The following is a 23,841-nucleotide window of genomic DNA, read 5'->3' as shown; positions in this document are numbered from 1 at the left end:
ACACACACAACTATACTTTTTCTCACACAAACATACTCACACACACAAGCATTTTTCAACTTATGCACACACACAAAAACTTATTAACAATTACTGTCTCAAAGGCATTTGGAGACATACACACACACACGCAAACACACACACACACACATACTATTATACTTTGTCAAACTTACTCACACACACATGCATTTCTCTACATATGCATACACACAAATTTAGTAACAGTGGTTCACTTTAACATATATCTACTTGGTCATTATTATGATTGCAGGGAACTATCTCTTTGATGGAGGATTGACATATGATGGCTTTCTTGGGATATTATTCTCGCTTTATAGCTTCTTTGTAAGAAAACAATACAAAGTCTGTGCTCAACACATAACAGGATCTCATACACAAGAGAGAAAATAGATAGTATGGAGAATAAAAAATTTGATTACTATAGAACTGATACAATAGATGGCGCTGCCTCCCAACCGGGCGCTCCTGTGAGAGAAGCTTCGATGGCATGCCAAAAACAGTAGAGAACGGAGGCTGGATGCTAAGGAATCATGGTTGCTATAGCCAGTGATGAAATGGGCTTCACGGGCTTGCTCTTATATAGCCACTAGTCGTAGTCGGTTAGACCCAATTTGGTGACCGACCCAGTCCACCCAAAACAGTCGACTGGGGGTTGCTAGGCCAACGACCACACGATAGAACCATGGTGTAAAATAGAGCAACTAACCTATGGTCTACGTTCAAGGCCCAGAGCCATCCGAGATCATCTGGGGCTCCAAACGGGCCCCGCAACCCGAGAGTGGGGCTGCCCCAAGAAATGCTCCATCTACCCTCAGTGCGGTCAATCATGGGATGCCTTCCCGCACTTGCATGTAGCCTAGTTGGCAGTGTGCCAACTCTGTCCAGCCATCAAGCCACACATGGCCCCCATCTGATGTCCAAACCAGGACCTATCAGCTAACCGAGCTACTCAAATGCCTTCTCCTCATATGGGGGGCTTACAAGTAGAGTTAGTTGGTTCCCGCGTAGTTACACGAGAGTGGAGCATTGATATCTAACGCCCCCCCTCAATGTCCACCCACAACTGAACTTACTTTTTCGGCCCAATGCCAAGTCGATGAAGATGCCTCTCCAGCAAGTCTCTTCCAAGAGCCTTCATGAAGATGTTCGCAGCATTCTCTATAGTCGGACAGTACACCAAGTCAACCTCTCCATCCATGATGAGCTCACGTATAAAGTGATATTGAATCTCAATGTGTTTTGTGCAAGCGGGGAACACAGGGTTCTTTGCAATTGCCATGCAACTCTGATTGTCACATGATAACTACGTAGGCTTGTTCTGCACTGCACCCATGTCCCCCAAAATCCTCCTCAACCACACTGCCTCGCAAGAAGCAAAGCACGTTGATTTGTACTCAGCCTTGGTAGAAGAAAGAGCAACTGTAGGTTGCTTCTTGCTGACCCATGACACAGCTCCAGATCTAAGTGAGAGACTGTAACCTGTCACTGACCTCCTGCTGTCCACGTCTCCTGCCCAATCTGAGTCATAGAATCCGGTCAAGATGTTTCCCTTGGTATAGGTGATGCCATAATCAAGTGTGCCTTTGACATATTTCAGCACCCACATTCTTGCCCTCCAATGGTTCTCCTGGGGCTTATTGGAAAACCTGCTTAGTACACCAGTCGCAAAGCTGATGTCCGGCCACGTGTTGCACAAGTAAATCAAACTGCCCACAAGCCTTCTGTACTTCGCTTCGTCCACCAGTGGTGATGAATCCTCAATTGAGAGCTTCACGTCAACCTCCATAGGGGTACCAACTGTCTTGCACTCAGCCATGCCAAATGCCTTCAGTATCTCTCCATCATACTTCAGCTGTGAAATGAAGATCTGTTTTGGCTCTTGCCAAACTTCAATCCCCAAACAGAAATGCATCAGTCCGAGGTCTGTCATTTCAAACTCTCTTCCTAGCAAATGCTTTGTTTGCGAGATCTTCTCTTCATGGTTCCCTATTATAACAAGGTCATCCACATAAAGGACCACGATCATACACCCGCCTCCTTCTCTGAAGATATACAAATTTGCATCAGATGGGCTCCTCCTGAACCCGTTTGGTAGAAAGTAGGCATCAATTCATTGGTACCACGCTCGTGGGGCCTATTTCAGCTCGTAAAGTGTCTTCTTCAGTTTACAGACTTTACCTTCTGAACCGGGGATCACAAAACCCGGTGGTTGTTCCACGTATACCTCCTCCTTGAGATCCCCATGTAGAAAGGTGGATTTTACATCCATCTGAAACATGGGCCAACTTCCCTGGGTAGCTAAAGCCAAAACACTGCGAATTGTGGTTAGTCGAGCTGTGGGAGCAAAAGTATCTTGATAATCAAAACCATGTACCTGTGCAAATCCTTTTGCCACGAGCCGAGCCTTGTACTTATCCAACCTGCCGTCGGACTTGTACTTGGTCTTGTACACCCACTTGGTGCCGATTACCTTGCGTTTTGGTGGTCAATCCACAAGGTCCCAAGTGTTGTTCTTCATTATGGAGCCATACTCCGACTGCATAGCCTCCATCCACCTATCATCACCCTGTGCCTCTTCAAGACACTTGGGTTCATCAGCACGGATCACCTCTGCCATCAAAGCATAGTTGACCAAGTGTTCTTGTGCCCTTCTTTGCTCCTCTAATCTCTTGGACCGGCGATGTTCGGATGGTTCCTCCTCAATGGCTAGAGGTTCTCTGCTATCCAAAAGTTGCTTTACCCACTTCGGGAATGGCCATTGCCGTTGTGGTTTTGCAGGCTCTTCATCATCTTCTTTATCTTGAATCCTCCCAAGCACCATTGGGGGAGTTCAGTCTGTTGTTGGTGATGGTACTGGATGGATATCTTGGTCCTGGTTGTCTGGGAAGGAAGCATCCTCCTCCAATTGATGTGGCTGTTCTAAGAAGACCACATCGCAACTTACTATTACCTTCTTGGTAACGGGGTTATAGAGACGGTAACCCTTTGCCTCTTCACTGTAGCCCAAGAAAATACACTTCCGGCTCTTCGGTTCCCATTTGGTCCTGTTAGCATCAAGGACATGCCTCACATCCAAAAACTCTAAAATGTGCAGCTGAAGGTTTCTTACCAAAAAAGACCTGCAATGGAGTCATCCTGTTCACAGCCTTCGTGTAGCTACGATTGAGAATATAAACTGCCGTGTTAGATGCTTCAGCCCAGAAAGTCTTTGGCAAATCTTTCCCTTTCATCATACTCCTGCCCATTTCACAGATGATGCGCATCTTGTGTTATGCTACTCCGTTTTGCTGTGATGTATGTGGTGGGGGTTTCTGCCTCTTGATCCCGTCATTTTTGCAGTAACTTTCGAATTGAGTTGATGTGAACTCTCCACCTCTGTCTGATCTCAATTTCTTCACCTTCCTCCCCGTTTCTTTCTCGACCATTACATGCCATTCTTTGAACTTGCTAAAAGCCTCGTCTTTAGTCTTCAGAAAGTATATCCATATCCTTCTACTATAGTCATCGATCAGCGTCATGAAGTAGTAGGAACCACCCAAAGCTTCTGTCTCCCTTTTTCCGCAGAGGTCCGTGTGAACGAGCTTTAGAGAAGCCTTTGCCGTGCTGGCCTCTTTAGGAAAGAGTTGCCGATGCTGCTTGCCCCCATCATGTAAGCTTCACATACATCGGACAGTTCTGTAATTTCTGATAGGTCTACAATCATTCCACTTTTATGCATCTCCTTTAAAGAACTAAGGTTTAGATGACCAAACCTCTCATGCCACAGCTTAGTGTTCTTCACATCGGCTCGAGCACTGAAAGCTGAGAGTTCGTAGATCTTGCGCCGTGTACCTTTACCAACGACCTTCCCTTGAAGATCCAACATCTGTGCGCCATTCTTATTGAAGTGAACTTTGAGGTCCCGATCCGTGATCGCAGAAACGGACAAGAAGTTCCTCTTGATATTTGGCACATAAAGAACATCGGACAACTGTTTTACAACTTCATCTGACTTGAGAGCAATCGTACCTTTTCCTTTTGCTGGACATTTTGCATCATTGCCGACTGCTACTAGGATGTCATTCCCTACCGGCTGTAGACAGGTATACCAATCCTTCCAACTGGTCATGTGGCACGATGCACCACTGTCAATGATCCAAGGTTCATCCACAGGTACATGAACTTCCTCCGTGCAAATATCCTCAATTGCTACGAACAGCTCTACTGGTACTGCATGTGCGCTGTTGCTGGACTCTTTCTTTACTCCATTCTTCTCATCTGCAGTCTTCTTTTGACACTCATTCTGCTTGTGCCCTGCCTTGTTGCAATAGAAGCACTTGATCTTCTTCTTTCTTTTTTTATCATCAGAAGAAGATGGGTTACCAAAGTCCTTACCCTTACCTTTCTTTGATCCAGTCCAAAAAACCGAATCTTCTCTAGTCCTCGTCTTTTGATGCATCTCCTCCTCCAGAAGCATCGCACTGAAATCCTCAAAGTTGAGGGGCAGATTTTTGTTCTGTGTATTTAATGCCGTAACAAGACCGTCGTACTTTGGTGGGAGAATTCGTATGCGCCTTTGTGCTAGATTCTCACTGGTGATGGTGATGCTAATCGCAGTCTTCTGATCGTGCAAATTCTTCACCCTGGTGATGAACTTCTCTGCCTCTTCAGATTCAAACAATTTCTCATTCGCAAGTTGAGTCTCCAGATTCTAAATCTGCGACGTCTGATTCGTGGTCTCGTACTGATTTTTCAAGACCGTCCATGCCTCCTCCGCTGTGGTGACATGTTGAATGAATGCCATGATGGAATCACTTACACTGCAGGCAATAGAACACAGTGCATCTGCATTTCTTCTTGTCCACGAGAGAATCTCATCCGCAGTTGGTACTATCTGTTGTCCTGCTGCATTGGCTGGATCTGATCTCGTAATCGGCCTCACATCCACCCTAGTGGTAGTGTCCCAAAGCTCGTATGTGCTTAGGATGGTCTTCATCTTGAACTTCCAGAGTGGATAGTTAGAGCCGTCCAACTTTCCGCTTTTGCTGAACGGTGGGATTCGCAATGTTGCGGGCTGAGCCATCTCTCACAATCTGCTCGCAAACAGAAACACACTACCAAATCTTCTTGCTAGAGTCCAAGCTCTGATACCATGTAAGAAAACAATACAATGTCTGTGCTCAATAGATAACAGGATCTCGTATGCAAGAGAGGAAATAGATAGTATGGAGAATCAAAAATTTGATTACTATAAAACTGATACAATAGATGGTGCTGCCTCCCAGCCATGTGCTCCTATGAGAGAAGCTTCGATGGCATGCCAGAAATAGTAGAGGACAGAGGCTGGATGCTAAGGAATCAGGGTTGCTATAGCTAGTGATGAAATGGGCTTCATGGGCTTGCTCTTATATAGCCACTAGTCATAGTCGGTTAGACCTAATTTGGTGATTGACCTAGTCTACCCAAAAGGGTCGACTGGGGGTCAGTCCCAAAATAGGCCACCGACCACACGATAGAACCATGGCATAAAATAGAGCAACTAACCTATGGTCTTTGTTCGGCCCAGAGCCATCCGAGATCATCTGGGGCTCCAAACGGGCCCCGCAACCCAAGAGTGGGCTGCCCCGAGAAATGCTCTGTCTACCCTCAGTGCGGTCAGTCATGGGATGCCTTCCCGCACTTGCATGTAGCCTAGTTGGCAGTGTGCCAACTCCATCCAGCCATCAAGCCACACATGGCCCCCATCTGGTGTCCAAACCAGGACCTACCGCGGATAATTGAGCTACTCAAATGCCTTCTCCTCATATGGGGGGCTTACAAGTAGAGTTAGCTGGTTCCCGCGTAGTTACACGAGAGTGGTGGAGCATTGATATCTAACATTCTTCAAATTCATTTTGGTTTTACTTTGTTGCACGGCTCCTTTTGTGATACCATGAGCCTAGAGTTAACGTAGTGATGGTTACCCCCTTGAGTATTGTATCTTGTAAATCCCCCTTCCCCCCCCCCTACCCACTTGTTAGGACTTCAAGTTTGGGCCATATAAATAATTCTCACCCTTCCTTTCTCTCTTTAGATGGAATTAATTTGAGTGGCTCGTAATATTGGATGGTTTGTAATAATCGTGGTGCATTCTACAGTGCATAAATCTACCTATGATATACATTAGTATGTAATTTGTTAAATTAGGTATTGTCTTAGTGTATTTTAAACAATAATGATTCTTTGTTAGACTATACTTTGGTTTAACATAGATATTTGTTTGTATTGTGTAAGAAAAAGGTTCTTTAAGCACATCGCGTAAAATATATATCTCACTTTCACACACACACACACACTTTATTATAGACTTTTTGGGACTTATTGATAGGAACACATTGGCTAATAGATATGTGACTTTATGTTGCCTCAAGTAAGGAAAAGTATAAAATATAGAGAGGCAAAGGTGGAGGTTTTTGGACTTTTGAATCATGCCAAAGATGCTCCCAATCTCCAGCTCTCATGACTAGAGGAATAGAAGCTAATTCTACCTCTCCAAAAGATGGATCCACACAATATGGATGGTCCATAGGAAGAATTTGCCTATGCTTCTCATATACCGTCTTTGATAGATGAGTATCAATTGCACAAACTATATGGATACGCAATGTATCTAGACACTTGGAGACTTATTAAAATGCAAGGACACAATTTATATCCTACAAAAGTGAAAGGAGAACAGATTGGTAGAAGAGAATTGGGAGGAACATAAATTTTGTACCTGATCAATCATGCATGGTCCACATTAGTATGCCTTTTACTAAAAAATGACATTGACCTAAAGGCTTTGAAATGTCATAAACCTGCATGCCAATCCATAAAATTTGGAACTCATCCACCAAGCGCTAAATACACATCCATGTTTTCCACCTTGTGCTCGCCCAAAACTTATGGTCATCAAAGGAGGAATATTATATATTGTGACTACTATTGGCCATGTGGACCATGATGTGGATTGATGTCCAAAGGGATTAACACCATCCATAGCTAGCCCAAGGTGTAAATGATGAGGCTCAAGCCCAAACTCTAGCCACTTCTTTGCTACATGTCTCCAAGCCTTTTCATCCACAGGGTTCTTACTATTCCTTTCGTTGAACGGTTGCGAGATGCCAATCCATTAGTCTGGCTAACAATTCACAATGAAACAAATGTGCGATGCATCTGAAGATTAGCATTTGTCGTAGTACCTTTCCCAAAATATTTTGTCCTTGTGTGTCTTGTCAAAATCAAGATGCACCACATTGTGGATAGGTTGTAGAGTGCTCGTATGTTCCTCTGTAAAGGATGCAATCATTGGGACATGCATGAATTGACTTGTAATCCATTCCTAATGATCTGAGCTCGTATGTTCCTCTGTGAAGGATGCAATCATTGGGACATGCATGAATTGACTTGTAATCCATTCCTAATGATGCAAAATCGTATGCTCCTTTGTAAAGGACGCAATCATTGGGACATGCATGAATTGACTTGTATTCCATTCCTAATGATGCTAGCATTTTCTTTGCATCCCTTCTTGAGTCGAGTATTGTATTACCATTTGGAAGTAGTGTGTGGAGTAACCTGAGACATTAATCCATTCAATGAATTTGAAGCAACAAATTGGAAGTACATGCATGAAATTATAGTTTAGAGTACATCAAAGCTCTTACTAAAAGAGGGTTGAAATGATAGTGTATGACCATAAGTTACTTATGAATTCAAGATTAGAAGAATGGCTGCAAGACAAGATTTGCTTGCCTCTTCATACAACATGGTGCTTTCTTCACATCACAAGCTCTCCTCTTCAAAAATCATGTTATCCTCCCTATTCACTTCCACATCTTCATGTTGAGATATCGAGCTCCACTCGTGATATGCCAGGGTGACCATTGTGCATTTATGTCACCAACTTGTTAGCTGCAGATGCGGTTGGTACACCACCCATGAATAATAACTGGATGACAGCTATCTTTATGTACTCTAGTTAGTGGCTTAGTTAGTATGCCACCTTAGTTAGCTGAGTTTGGTTTGAGACCCACATATAGGGTTCACCTACTATTTTGTACTTAGAGTTCTTTTGGCTTTCACAACTAAGAAGAGGAAAACTGTTTTCAGCCTCCACATTTGTGTATATTCCCCCATTGTGTATGTGAGAAAGCTGCAAGTGAGACTCCTTCCTTCTCTCTCACTCTCTTCACATGGTATCAGAGCAGCTCGATTCGTGGTAAGGAGCTCAAGAAAGCAAACCAAGTTCGTGGTGTCCTAGTAAGAGGATCAGTGTTGCTTTCCTTTTTTTTTCGAGTTTGGGAGCAAATCTCTGCAAGTAGCACAGCCGCAAAGTGCAGGAGTGCACTGTCTCATATTGGGACGCCCTTCGCAATGTGGTGAGAGGGTAGTATATGCTATGGGACACAGGGCGAAGCCCTATAGGGCAAAGCCCTGGGTGAAATTATTTTTTTGATTCGAAGCCATTTTGGGGCCCGTTTTGGTGGCGGAATTTTTCCGCATACACTCAGGAAAGTGCCCTATTTGTGCTGCGCGACCACTGTTTTGCAATTCGGTGAAAAGTTATCACAGGAATTACATCGTATGCCTATGCATAGAGATATTGGGAGTTTTAGAATCATTATTATTGCCTATTGATGCATAATCGTCACTAGGAAGTGACTATGTGGTCAAATACCACTCTTGTCAGTTTTGCAGATTTGCCCTTGTGAGGCAGAAGTTGTGTTTTTTTGCAGTGATAGAATATTTTGTAGTGTTCTGTAATGGCGTCTAATGCTCTTTCACAAATTGTCACTGAAAATCTTGACAAGAACAACTTCCAAGCATGGAAGTTTAGAATGACGAATTTCCTTACGGGAAAAGGCTATTGGGAGTTCATTACTGGAGCTGAACAAGAACTAGTTATTCCTAATGTTCCCAATCAACAAGAGTTGCACGCATTTAAAGGTTGGCATGAGAGAGCCAAAAAAGTTATGTACGGGCTGTCTGTCAGTATTTCAGATTCTATGATTGTGTATATTCAGATGCAAGCACGTCGAAGGAGGCATGGGATACTTTGACAAAAATGTATAGCACAAATATGCAAACCAGGAAAATGCAGCTCAAGTAGGAGTTGCATAATGTGCAGAGAGAAAATATGAGCATCAATGACTACCACATGAATGTGAAGAAGATTGTAGATGCACTTGCTTCTATTGGGTCGCCAGTGGAAGATGATGATTTAGTTTCTGTGACCTTGAATGGTCTAGGAAACGATTATGCACAATTCCAGACACCCATTGCCATCCATGAGAATTTTCTTGGTTTTGAGGAGTTGATTGCTCTTCCAATTTCTAAAGAGTAGAGAAATGGTGGTGCATCTTCTTCAGGGGGAACTTCAAAAGAAGCCGTCTTCTACTCAAATGCTGGAAGAGGTAGAGGCGGAGGTAGAGCAGGCCGATTTGGAGGCCATGGTAGAAATTAGAATATGAAGCAAATTCAAGAAAACCAGTCCTATGGAGGAGGATGTGGTAACTTTAGAGGCAAGGGGAGCCAAAGAGGTCGTGGTGGATGGCAAAGAGGCCAAAATGCAAACAACAATGTTGAATGCTACTACTGTGGTAAAATGGGTCATATGGTTAAAGACTGCTATGAAAAGTAGAATGATGTCATGACTGGAAAATTGCAGCAAGGCAATTATGCATCCTCTAGTAGACAAGGTGATGACTGAAATGAGCATCTGTTTATGGTGCAGCACATGATCAATTTTGTGACAAGTGTAGAAGAAAGCAATAATGTGTGTTATGTTGACTCAGGTGCGTCAAACCACATGATAAGTCATGCAGAATGGATGCAAGATGCAAGGAAAATGGAAGACCAGGATTTGTGGAGACTGGTGATGATACTGCACATCCTATTATGCAGATTGGTAAAATTCCTTTGTTTATGCAGGAATTGGGATTGAGCTTGAGGGGGAGTGTTGAGATATCGAGCTCCACTCATGATATGCCAGGGTGACTATTGTGCATTTATGTCTCTACCTCTTGATCTCATGACTTTTATAGTAACCTTCGAATTCACTTGATGTGAACTCACCACCTCTGTCTAATCTCAACTTTTTCACCTTCCTCCCCGTTTCTTTCTCAACCATTACATGCCATTCTTTGAACTTACTAAAAGCCTCGTCTTTTGTCTTTAGGAAGTATGTGCATATCCTTCTACTGTAGTCATTGATCAATGTCATGAAGTAGTAGGAACTACCCAAAGCTTCCGTCTCCATCTTTCCACAGAGGTCCATGTGAATGAGCTCTAGAGGAGCCTTTTCCCTACTGGCCTCTTTAGGAAAGGGCTGCCGATGCTGCTTGCCCCATCATGCAAGCTTCACATACATCGGGCAGATATGTAATTTCTAGTAGGTCTGCATTCATTCCATTTTTATGCATCTCCTTCAAAGAACTAAGGTTTAGATGACCAAACCTCTCATGCCATAGCTTAGTGTTGCTCACATCAGCTCGAGCATTGAAAGCTGAGAGTTCGTAGATGTTGTTGCACCGTGTACCTTTACCAATGACCTTTCCTTGAAGATCCAAAATCTGTGCACCATTCTTATCGAAGTGAACTTTGAGGTCCCGATCCATTATCGCAGAAATGGACAACAAGTTCCTCTTGATATCTTGCACATAAAGAACATCGGACAATTGTTTTACAACTCCATCTGACTTGAGAGCAATCATACCTTTTCCTTTTGCTGGACATTTTGCATCATTGCCGACTGCTACCAGGATGTCATTCCCTACCGGATGTAGAGAGGTATACCAATTCTTATGAACTTGCTCATTACAACTCTATGTTATTGCATAATCCATACATGATGATAAAACATGCAAAAAATATATCCTATTTGTTAAAATTGTTGACAATGCTCTGTTCCATCGTTATTTCTGTCAACAACCTCTCTAGAAATTTACCAGAGTTGATATTTCTGTTGTGATAAAAGTGTCAATAACTGCTTCGTGGGGACATGACTTTCTACATTGGATTTTATGCTCCAAAAAATGTTAATCTACCTCATGAAACTGATGGGGTTTCCATATCATGTACTCACATTATTTGATATGGATAGTGTAGCATTATGACCATCGAGGCATTTTTTTTACCCTCATGCATGATGCATGGTAAAAAACATGGAAATATGGATTCTTGAGCATTAAAATGGTACTCAATGGACATGATACCTTGAATGGATTTAAAGTACATGAATTTAAGGCCCATTGCAAAGTATTATAGACATTGGATACCATTTGCATTGAGGCATTTTTTGGTACACCCATGTATGATGCATGGGAAAAAACATGGAAATATGGCTTCTTGACAATGTTTATGGTACTCAATGGCCGTGACACTTTGTATGGGTATTAAAGTAGGTGATTTTAAGTCACATGCAAAGTATCATGGACATAGGGTGCCATTTTCATGCCTAGAAGGCCAACGAGGCATTTTTTCCATGCATGCATGATGCATGATCCAAAACATGCAAACATAGCTTCCTCATGCCTTCTTGACCATGCAAATGGTACGTGATGGCCATGATACTTTTAAAAAGCTTAAGGTAGGTGATTTTAAGGCCCTTCAAAAGTATCATGGCGATTGGGTACCATTTGAATTTCTAGAAGACCACCAAGGCATTTTTCTGTATCCCCATGTGTGATGCATGGGCAAAAGCATGGAAATATGGCTTCTTGACCATGCAGATGGTACTCAAAAATGGGAATTAAATAAGGTGCATTTAAGCCCTTTCAAAGTATCATGGCCCTTGTGTACCATTTGCATGCCTAGAAGACCATTGAGGCATTTTTTTCATGCACTTGCGTGATGCATGCGCAAAAACATGGAAATATGTGCTTTTGACAATGCAAATGGTTCCCGATAGCAATGATACTTTGCATGGGACTTAAGCTAGGTGATTAAAAGGCCCATGCATGTATCATGGACATTGTGTACCCTTTTCATGCCTAAAAGAACCCCGAGGCATTTTTTCCACACACATACATGATGCATGGGCAAAAACATGGAAATATGGCTTCTTGACCATGGAAATGGTACTTGATGGGCATGGTACTTTTCATACATCTTAAATTAGGTGATTTTAAGGCCTATGAAAATTATCATGGCCATTAGGTACCATTTTAATGCTTAGAAGACCATTAAGGCATGTTTTCCATGCACATGCATGCTGCATGGGCAAAAACATGGATATATGGCTTCTCGACCATGAGAATTGTATCCAATGGCCATGAACTTTTCAGAGGCCTTTAAAAATGTAATTTTAAGGCCTGTGCAAAGTATCATGGCCATCGAGTACCATTTGCATGCCTAGAAGACCATTGAGGCATTTTTTCCACACACGTGAGTGATGCATGGTCAAAAATATGAGAATATGGCTTCTTAACCATGAAAATGGTGCTCATGGACATGATACTTTGTGCAAGCCTTAAAGTAGGTGTGTATAAGGCTTGTACAAAGTATCATGGCCATTGGGTACCATTTTCATGCCTAAAAGCCCACTGAGACATTTTTTTCCTTACTCATGCATGATGCATAGTCCACAACATGGAAATATGGCTTCTTGATCATGTAAATGGTACCCCATGGGAATGATACCTTCTATGGGGCTTAAAATAGGTGATTTTAATACCTGTACAAAGTTTTATGGCCATTGGGTGCCATTTGTATTCCTAGAAGACCACGGAGACATTTTTTTATATGCCCATGCGTGATGCATGGCCAAAAACTCCCTTCTCTTTTCTCCTTTTCCTTCTCCTTTCTCTCCTCTTTTTGCCAATTTTGTTATCTCTTTTCCTTCTCTTTCTCCTTCTCCTTCTCCTTCCCTTTTCCTTCTCCTTCTCCTTCTCATTCCCCTTCTCATTCCTTCTTTCCCCCTTACTCATTCTTTCTTTTTCCCCTTCCCCTTGTTTAAATTACAATGCATGTTTGCTTTGCCCTTTTCCTTCTCCTCCTTATTCTCCTTCTCCTTCCCTTCTCATTCTCTTTTCCCCCTTCCATTTTTCAATGCCTTAAGAATTCATAAATGAGGTGGGGTAGGTTGTATGCATTGTTTCTTCCTTCTACATGAATCTTCATGCATAACGCTATATGCATTGTTTCTTCCTTCTACATGAATCTTCATGGGGTATGTTGTATACAGTTCTCCTTGCTTGGAAAACATTGCACATGATATTTCTTCTCATTGTAAATGTTGACCTCTAGAGCACAATGGGAAGGAAACTTGTGTGCATTTTAATTTTTCTCTGTGTGAAACTTCTAGGGAACAAAATGCTGAAGTGATTGGAGAATACATGATTGTGCTCCTTGGAATCTTTGCCTAGCCAAAAAATATCCCCACATGTGTTACCTTCTCATTGTAAACCTTGGGGTCTCTATGCTTCTTGTTCCCTTCATGGCAAGTACAGAATGTGTCCTTGTTTAAATAGCATGCATTCTAAAATTTAAATGTAATGTACCATTTGATTTCATGAAGAATGGCTACTGGAGGATCGAGTGGAGGGGGTCATAAGAGACCCTTTGATACTACTACCTCGAGTAGTAGTATGGAGAAATCTTGCAAAGTACTCACACATCTATTTCCCAATGATAGAGCTAGACTCTTGCATGAGTTTGAGGAGAGACAATGAGTGTTGAGAGATCTCCGAAGCTACCACTAGAGCTAGGGAGAGATAGAGTGAGCATCAACATAGATGCTCTCGCCTTGGTACAGCTAGTGCCACAAGGGGGGAGGGGGAGGGGGTCAATTTGACTCCCAAACTTCCACCCCTCTCCCCTATGAGGTTAATAGGGAGTTTGAAAAGTCATGGATTCTAGAGGTAACTAGGCTATGAACCAAATGCATAGGCTTGTCTCCTCTGAATTCAAGAGGGTGGTGATAGATTTTCACAAGCAACCATAGAAGAAAATGGACTATATCATTTAGACATTGAGGGAGGTTTTTCACAAGCAGCCATAGAAGAAAAAGGATTATATCATTTAGACATTGAGGGAGGAGCTTGTAGTTCCATCTAAGGAGCTTGAGTTTGACAATCACTGGATGATAAGCAAGATGACTACTATACTCAAGTTGTGAAAAGACCAAACCCGTGGGAAGGCAAAGGCCGGGGAATCAAAGACTGCTAGGGCCCACCCAAAAGATTGTAAGATTGTGAAAAAGAAATTAAAGGATCCCAAGAAGTATGATACACAAAAGAAGGCAGCACATTTGAGAAAGAGTAAAGTGGGCCAATCCCACTTGGGATCAAGTGACAAGTCTTGATTTTGTGCTTATTTTGTAAGTACCTATCATTTCACTCTTTTAGTATGTAACTTTGGAATGCAGCATGTCAATTGGTGAAACTCAAGTGTATTCTTGTAATGTTGGGAAATGAAAATGGGCCGGGGATGGGCCGGGGATGTATGGATGAGGAGTATTGGTGATATGCATTGATATTATCATTTGTATCAGCATCAAAAATGCCATGTATAACAAAGTATCGATGCCTTTTGTGACAATAGTATCAATGCTAGTAGTGACGCTTATAGTGATGCTTTCCTCAGATGGGGAAAAAATTTCCAATGTATTTTCCATCAATAAAAGCATTGAAAATGAGGTAAAAAGTTGTAGTGACACTTTGTTGATAGTGAGTTGTCAAGTAATGAAATAATTCAAATTGACATATCAAAATAAGTGGGTGAAGTGGGCATGGGTATTTCTACGCCAATTGCAAGAATCAAGGGGCAAACTTAACACTTTGGGACGTTGACCAAACCCCCTCGAGAGTACCCTACACTTGAAAAGCCAACTAAAATTTATGTCATTAACTTAAATAAAGGATAAAGTTTCCAAACAAGCACCCAAGGGTGATGCTAATCTAGATCTAACCATTGGGGAGATGATTGGAACAAAAGATTTGGCATTTTTAGTTTAAAACACTTGTCACAATGAAGATCATAAACCCATATTTTAGCTTGCATAGCACCCTCTGAAGCTTCTCTAATTGACATCTCCCGCCACCACCATTATGGAGCATCAAGGGAAGAGGATGTTGAGAAGGAAAGAGCACAAGGAAGCCTTATCAACCAATTTTCACTTATCAGGGAAGGACTCGGGAAGGACTTACTTGCATCCAAAAAGGAAGGCACAATGAGGTAAGATCATTCTGAGGCCTTGTTTTCCATGAGTGATTTAGGGAAATGAGTGAAAGAGGAGGTTGATAGGTCAATTTCGAAAGAATTTCTTGGATTTTTTCAAGAAAACCTTCTTTAAAAAATAGCCTTAAGTACAAGCCACTAGATTGAGTCTAGGCTCAAGTCAAGCTCAAGTCAAATGAGGATGTTTTTCCCAAAGATTTTGTAGTCACCTCAAGCCATAGCATAGATGAGCCTAAGATACAAGAACACTCAATGATATGACAAATCAATGTTTTCTTCCTAGTGATGCTATCGTCACACCCATTCATTCCCCACAAGAAGATGCCCATATGTATCTTCTAAGCACTCTAAAACACTACAAAGTTGGATGTGGGAGATATAAAGAGCAAAAAATTATATGGAAGTCTTGCAAAATGCTTTCCACAAGTAAGTGAAAGACTATTTTGCTCATCTCTTGCACACTCGTAGAGAAGAATCTTACGCATGTACTCACTATGTAGTATCCCATCAAACCAATGAGAAAATGTCTTAACAACATATGTATGTATCATGGGTAACCCTATCCTTATTAGAATACCCAATGGATTAATGTCATCACTTCAAAATGCATTGTTCATTAGTATGGCATCCTTCGTAAAAAAATTCCTCTATAAAGTTTACAATTCAAACTCATCAAAAGAAGTAGATTTCCAAGGAACATGCTGCTTATCTCACTCTATCTTACCATACCTCTCTGAAAACCAACACAATTTCAAGGTATCCATCCCCCAAGTCCACTCAAAAGAAGAAGATATATGAGGAAAACATCGCTTATCTCACCTCTAACTTGCCATACCTCTTTGAACTCCAACACAATCTCTTGGTATCCAAGTCCTATTTCACTTTCATCCTTGCATCTTTCTAGGAGATGAAATCTAACCGATGTTGACTTTGTCTTCCCATGCCTATTGCCATTCCCAACTCATTTAAGATTCTCAAGTCTACTATATCAAGATGCCCTCATAGTTTGCCCCTATTAAGCAAAATCCCTATCAATCTCTTCTCAAAAGCATATCCAATTCATGATTTTCACTTGTTGATTTTCTCATAATTACCAACAGTCCCTTCCTTCTATGCTTAAATGCACACCAATGTTTGATACTATTCCTCCAATCATGCACAAGCTAAAAGGCAAGTTGAAAGCTTGGGAAGGAAGGGGATGGGCGAGACTACCTACCCAGGCCTTGGTGCTTCAACATGTGTTGATGGCAAGTATGTTTAATGTTTGTTAAGTCCAAAATTTCAACTCCATTGTCCTAAGGTGGAGAAGACATTTTAATGGGGAGAGGAGTAGGACAGAAGTTGCACCACTATATCATGTGATCATATACAAGCTCCTAAACTAGCATTGTATATCTTGAGATCAATTAATAGTTCCTAAATAGTAGCTGGTAAGTTTGATCTTCTTAATTTAATATTGAGAGATATGTCTCCTTTAGAAAAAATTTGTCTAAATTATTGACTTGTGATGCTCCTTGGGCTATCACTGTGTAGTGGTTTATTGATGTAGGGGTGCACATGGCCACGGGCACTTGCACATATCTCTCATGGATGATAAAACATTGTTGGCATTCCCTCTAAAGATTAAAGGCTTTGATTTTTTTTAGCACTAGAATTTGCATGGAAGAGATTACTCAAATGGATGGGGAGTTCTAGTCTTAGGGGAGATGCTAGCCTTATAGAGAATGTTTTGTGGAGTAGGGTGGTGACCTTTAAGGTGAAACCTCTCACAACAATGGAGTAGTGAGAGCAATAAGAATGGAATTAGCCATTGGGAAGGCCTATAAAACAATAGCAATGCTAAATGGTTGGAGCCTTGGGGGGTTCACCTCATAGAGTGTTAGTGTGGGTTTTTAAATTCAACTTTAGGGAAAATTTTAACAGATTACAACAACCAGAGGGGTTTTTTAATTTAACTTTAGAAAAAAATCCATTAGCTCATAAGTACAGTGGGGTGGTTTTATTGGGAGTAGAATTTTAGGTGAGGGTTTTTTAAAATACCCTTTGAATACATGTGATACATAGGGTTTCTTAGTAGTGCACCCCTCGGGTTTGGAGCCCATGGTGTTAGAAGAGGACTTGGGCAATAGATCATAATGATTTATATTATGTTACTCTCCTTCAAGTCATGGTTGTAGTTAGTAATTCTTGAATGACAAATTGCATTGTGAATGAGTCATGGAAATCTTGCCAAATGGAATCTACCTATTGAAGTGTTATTCAACAGAGTCACTACCATAGATGAGAGAGTTTGTGCTAGATATTAACAAGATACAAAGGTTCTAGATCTTGGTTCATTTCAAATGTCTACTTAAACAAGCTGATTATGCAAGACCTTATTTACCATTATAACATTATCACTTACGACCATGACCAAAGGAATGTCTATAGTAGTGCCAAGTTACAAGTTCGTCATGGCTCTTATACATAATGTTTTAATAAGAGACAGATTTTAAAACTCCCACCTTTCTATATAGGTTCCTAGCTATTGATTTCGATAACTTCTTGAAAGTGCAAGGCTTTATTTATCATCTTGCATGATATTATGGTTAGCATATCTTAAGAAAATGCAAGTAAATAGAATATAAACATTGCTTGGGAGTAGAATGTATCCACTCTTCCCACTAACTAGGCGAGGCTAACTCTTTAAGGCAAGGAAAGTAGGTAGCATCTAGTAACTCCTTAGACTACTTGGTCTCTAGAGATTAACCTTGTCTTTCAAATAAAACTCAAACAAGTTTCAAAAAGTTCATGGAGCAAAACAATGTCCCTCAAGTCATTGAGAAAACATCAATAATTTTATTAAGCTAGGAAATCATAACTTGACACTGCCATACTTATCACTTTCCTCTATAAGCTTATGATTGAAGATCTGTCATTTCCATGCCTTTGTAATGATCAAGAATACACACATATGCAACAAGATTAACATGTTCTTAGACTTCACTTTCCAAGTTTTATAAAGTCCTAGAAACTTAGGAAGCCAAGTCATGGAGGAGGTTTTGTTTTCATGATGACTTCAAGTGGTATTTCACTATTAAAGGGGGAAGCAAGATCCATGTAGTAGACGTTTAACCGTCATAGCTTTGGCTTGACAATTCAACTTTCGTAGTTTGGCCGTTCAACTTTCATAGTTTGGATGGTAACACCCGTCATTATGGCCTATCAAGTCTTAGCGATGGCTTTGGCTTCACAATCCAACTTTCATAGTTTGGCCGGACATAGCTTTCAACTTTCACCTCATAATTGGCCGGTCAAGTCTTAGCGATGAAGGCCAATGCATGTCACCCCGCATGCTCCCCTTGAACGAGCCCTTCAGCTGCCCTTCGGGATTGCATTTCTCGGAAGGATTATGTTCATAAGGACACTTACATGACAACTTATTGTTTAAATACTCAAGCTGGTCTTCCTAACTTGAATCCAGATGCGAACATAGAAATGTCAAGACTCCGAACGGGTCAAGCAGAAAGCCTGACAACTTACAGCCACCACGTGACAGCGTCTTGACTGGGAGATCGTTCATTGTGATTTCTCAAATTTTTCTGATGTCCTTTATGTCCGTCACTTGTTGATTATCTTTCGAACTGTATGCTGCATGTACATAACACTTATCTTGACGCTTGACTACCGTGACTTCTCTAACACGAGTCGATAGCACCGAATGTCAACTTGACTCAAGGAAGTACACAAGAGAGAAGGCTGGTCAAGGATTTGCCGGGACATGCACGTAGGCCCTGTTCTTTTAGATTGACGAGTATACTACACTCCTAGAAATAAACCGTCATTTGAAATTGGACGCAAAAGTAGTATTTGTCTTTCGAGCTCATGGGTCCATGGTAAAAAATTGCAACCCATCCAGAGCTTCTTTTGAATACTACTAAAGAAAGAAATGAATGATGGAGGTATCAAATATATGAACATTAAATGTGGAGGTCTTTATGTCATGACAACTCCATCCTCTTACATGTCATGCGAATGAAAGCTTTGGTTGTAATATTGAACATTAAATGTCGAGGGTTTATATTCATGACGACTTTGTTGCCTCACACTCCATTCACATCTAGCTATGAATGAAACCATGCCATTTAATGAAGGTTCTTCCTATGATAATGGCTTGAATGTAGCTTGCAAGACTTAAAGCTAAAAGCCCCTATGAACCAAATTGGAGAAAGCAACCGAAGTGCCACCAATAGCACATTGGATGTGCACCACTAGATGCCATTTCTTGGACCATTCATAGTCTAGCTCTTAATGAAGCTCTAGTAGTTAGGCCAAGGCGGCACAAAATCTGAAAGCCATTCCTAGAACGAAGTCGACAAGTCTAGAGCTAAGTCTACAAGTCTAGAAAGGCACTAGAGGTATCTACATAGTAATAGCTCATTCTTGTTATTGGATGCTTCACATGGATCATGACTATGCACATGTTTCACATGTGATCATGTAATTCCTAGAGCTAAATCTACAAGTTTAGAGAGGCACTAGAGGTATTCAATGCATAGTAATAGCTCATTCTTGTTATTGCATGTTTCACATGTGATCATGACTATGCATCATATCATGCAAAAGTAGTTGAATACATTCCCTTGTTCATGGAAACTACATAGTAAAGTTCTAAGCTTTGGTAGCTAGCTTGGCCTCAATTAATTCATTTTAAAAGCCTAAGAGAAAGCACCCCCATTATTTCTCATTCATCATATTGACTTTTGGTGCATCTAATCATGTCTTTACATTATATCACAAACAATATCGTATTATTTGCACATTGAAAAATGCTAACTTAAGTTTTTGTCTTCCTAGACAAGCAAGCCTTCGTGAAACTCCATCTTGTCCAAGTCATATGCATAATCGTAACTCATTCATGTCTTTTTCATCCTCTCACAAAATTTGGCAACATTGTCTTGCTATTATTTGCTTGTCTGATGCAGACTTGAGTTTTTGGCTTGGTCGACAAGCAAGCCTTCGTGAGACTCCAACTAGTCCATGTCGTACCCATAATGATAGATCATTCATGATATTTGCTATAGTGTGCATATGACATGACTTCCTATCATGATATAACAAAAAGTCACAACGTTTTCTTGACTACAATTGTTTGTTTGATGAGAACACTATTTTCCTTGCTAGACAAGCAAGACTTGGTGAAGCTTTGTTTGCATATATGTTTATTGTTTGCTAGACCAAGAGGCCACAAGATCTATAAGAGGCTCCTCAAGCCAAGTCTAGAGAAGATGTGACCTTGTGACACCTGCATTTATGACTTGCATATATGATCATGAATCTCATGATAACACAAGAAAGTAATTACTTTGGCTTGATTTTGTTTCCCATTTAATATAACCTTTAGTTTTTGCCTTGCTAAATCATAAGACTAGCAAGACTTAGTGAAGCATCAACTAGTCCATATTGTTTATGCTTTCAATTAAGCAAGGGTAACAATGTGCTTTGTATAGATGCTTCTTGCTTTGTTCCACTTGACCTCCATCTTTCACACATCAATACATTCTTTGAACATAGAGCCTCCTTCACAAACTTTCGTGATGCTTCTACAAGCTTTGTTCCCAATGGAAAAGGCAAGTGTGTCCAACATCACATTTTTGGGGCCACCACTGAACACCGTCCTTACTGCATTCCAATTGGCACCAGCCTCGTCTACCATGAAGCCATGGAAATTGGCAAGTAGGTACCCTGACTACTTCATTGTTACATTAAGCAACTCCTATGGACTTTTGTATCTTTGTCTTTCATCTCACAAGTGGCTATGGTCATCAATTCCTGAACACTGATATGTGGAAAAACAATTAAAACCAATGAAATAGCACTACCACAAATTGGATAATTATTTGAACCTATCTGAACAAATATGGAGAGAGGAGAGGAGAAGAGTGGAGATGAGGAGAGAGGGCATAGCTAGAGAGCACACCACAAATGACTGATTGTACACAAGATTTAGTTGAAAATGATGAAAATATACAAACCCCTTTAGGGTTAGGATTAGGGTTTCCAACCCTTTCCTTTTTAGCACTCTTTTGGGTTAGTGCTATGCACATATCGAACATGATGTTGAGATGAATCCTCAATGCCTTCCCTCAAGATCAACATCATGAAGTAGGCCTTCCCTCAAGATGATGATTCTGGGGAATCAAAGGATTGAACATTACATTCCATCACACACCTTTAATGGAAATGTCCTTACTCTGCATCAAACCGAGAGCTTGTCAGTGCTTCTCAGAAATCTCTTTGCCAAGTGGTTTAGTAAGGGAATATACAAGATTCTCTTTGTTATCACAATGTTGTAGTGTGATGTCACCAAGTAACACTCTTTCTCTGGTGAAGTGCTCTCTGACATCAATGTGCTTGTTTTGGAGCAATATACTGGATTCTTGGTTACTACTTCAACCGATTGATTATCATAGTATATTGTTGTTGCCTTTGATTCATCAAAGTAGTCTACTTTTGACAATAGTATTTTGAGCCGTATAGCCTCGCATGCACGTGCTATGAGTGCTCTATATTCTACTTTAGTTGAAAACAAAGAGATACTGGGTGTGCTTGTTTGACAACCATGATATAGCACCATTACCACAAGGAAAAATGCATATCTTTATGGCAAACCTGATGCTCTTTCCCTGGTTCAACAAACGTGCTGGTTGTTGCAAGCATTGAGAAAAACATTCTTGACGTCTAGCTAGTACACATTCCATCTGTTGAGTGTCACTAGTGATATAAAAAATCATATGGAATCCATCTTTGCTATTGGAGCATAAGTCTAATCATAGTCTTGACCATATTGATGTGCAAAACCTTTTACAACTAGTCTGGCTTTGTACCTTTCAATGTTTCCATCTAGATTTTACTTCACTTTGTAAACCCATCTGTTTACTATGGCCTTCTTTCTTGGGGGAAGTGTTAGAGACATGTGATCATGAAGGAGTAACAATGCAAGATGCGGAATGTGTAAAATACACAATACAGAAAGCACACAGAATGGAAGAGACAAAGAGACACCGATATACGTGGTTCACCCAGTGTGGGATACATGCATGGAGAAATAGCCAGTCCTACATCTTTCTTATCCAAGCAAGAGAGAAGATACAAGACACAAGTAGTATATCCATAGCTTTCCTGCTATATGAGCCACACTCTTATCTTACAATTTTTACCATACAACTCATAAGCAACTCATGGAACAATTTTCATCTATTTTTGACTTCCAGACCTTTGCCCTCAAACCCCTGCCAAGGGGGCCTAATGCATGTTACCAATCCCCCTTAGAACCCCTCAATGATGTCTTAGGTGGGGTGTTGCCCTCCCCCCCTAACCCCCCTTAATAGAATGGGTACAAGCACACATGGGTCCAAAGCATGGCAAAAAACTATCTCTGAAAAAAGGTTAGGCTCCACATACAACAATCTCCCACTTGCAGACTCCATTGTTACTACACTCACTAATCATAGTAACTCCACTGTTACTACACTCACTGAAATTGTTTGGATCTGGTTGTCCCTCATATTGTTCCTCATTCTTGAACACCAATTGAAATTGTGAAAGAGCTCAACTTCTCTTGGGTTACCACCTTAGTCAACATGTTTGTAGGATTCTGGCTAGTGTGTATCTTTTCCAACTTCAACTATCCATCCTCCAAAACAAATCGGATGAAATTATATATGAGTTGTATATGTTTGGTTCTTGAATGAAAGGATGAATTCTTTTGCAAGATGAATAGCACTTTCTCATTATACAAGTTGCACTTCTTCCCAAGCTCCTCCATAGACCACTGCAACCAAATCATCTCTTTACAAGCCTCTGTAATTGCAACATATTCTACTTCTATTGTAGAAAGTGTAGTTACAACCTTTGCAACTTTGAAACCCTGCTTACTGCTATTCCACCTATAATGAAAACATACCCAGTAGTGCCCCTTCTTCCATCTTGCCATATCTAAATCAACACATCCTTGTAGAGAAAAATTTGAACGTTTAAAACATAATGCATGAGTAGTTGTACCTCTCAAATATTTGAGAATCCACTTTACAGCCATCAAATGTTCTTTACCTGGATTATTCTTAAATCCGCTCACTCCCACTGCATGTGCAATATATGGCCTTGTGTATGCCATTGCATACATCAATCTTTTTAGCTCCATCCCTATACCCATCGCCTTAGCTCTATCCCCACAATGGTTAGGATATCTTTGGGATAGTCAAAAAATACAAAATTAAAATTTGAGGCAGAGTGTAACCACCTTGGCGATCTTATACATGCACTTGAGGTCTAGAAGAATTTTTTCCAAGGAACTTAAGCCCAAGGATGGTGTTTTGAGCTATGCTCAGCTTGCCTTTTGCCCCAGTTTGGGATCGGTCCAAACGAAAAGCTCTATTCCTAGCACTCACTCAATGTTAGGGCCTCATTAGGAGGACCCCTCTAGCTCTAACAAGACGAAGAGCTTGAATGAGGAAATTGAAAACCCCGTAGGTCTGAGGGATTTCAAAACCCCCAACAATGGCTTGGCTCCACCCAACTCTCCTACTCCTTCCATAGCCTCCAAGTTAAGAGGTACGATATCCAACATGTTTGGACAATTGAGCCAAATGGATTCAA

The sequence above is a fragment of the Dipteris shenzhenensis genome, chromosome 19, assembly GCF_047967505.1.
Source record: "Dipteris shenzhenensis isolate YYH24624 ecotype China chromosome 19, Dip_SZ_1.0, whole genome shotgun sequence".
In the NCBI taxonomy this organism is placed as follows: Eukaryota; Viridiplantae; Streptophyta; class Polypodiopsida; order Gleicheniales; family Dipteridaceae; genus Dipteris; species Dipteris shenzhenensis.
Note: the sequence above shows the minus strand (reverse complement) of the source record.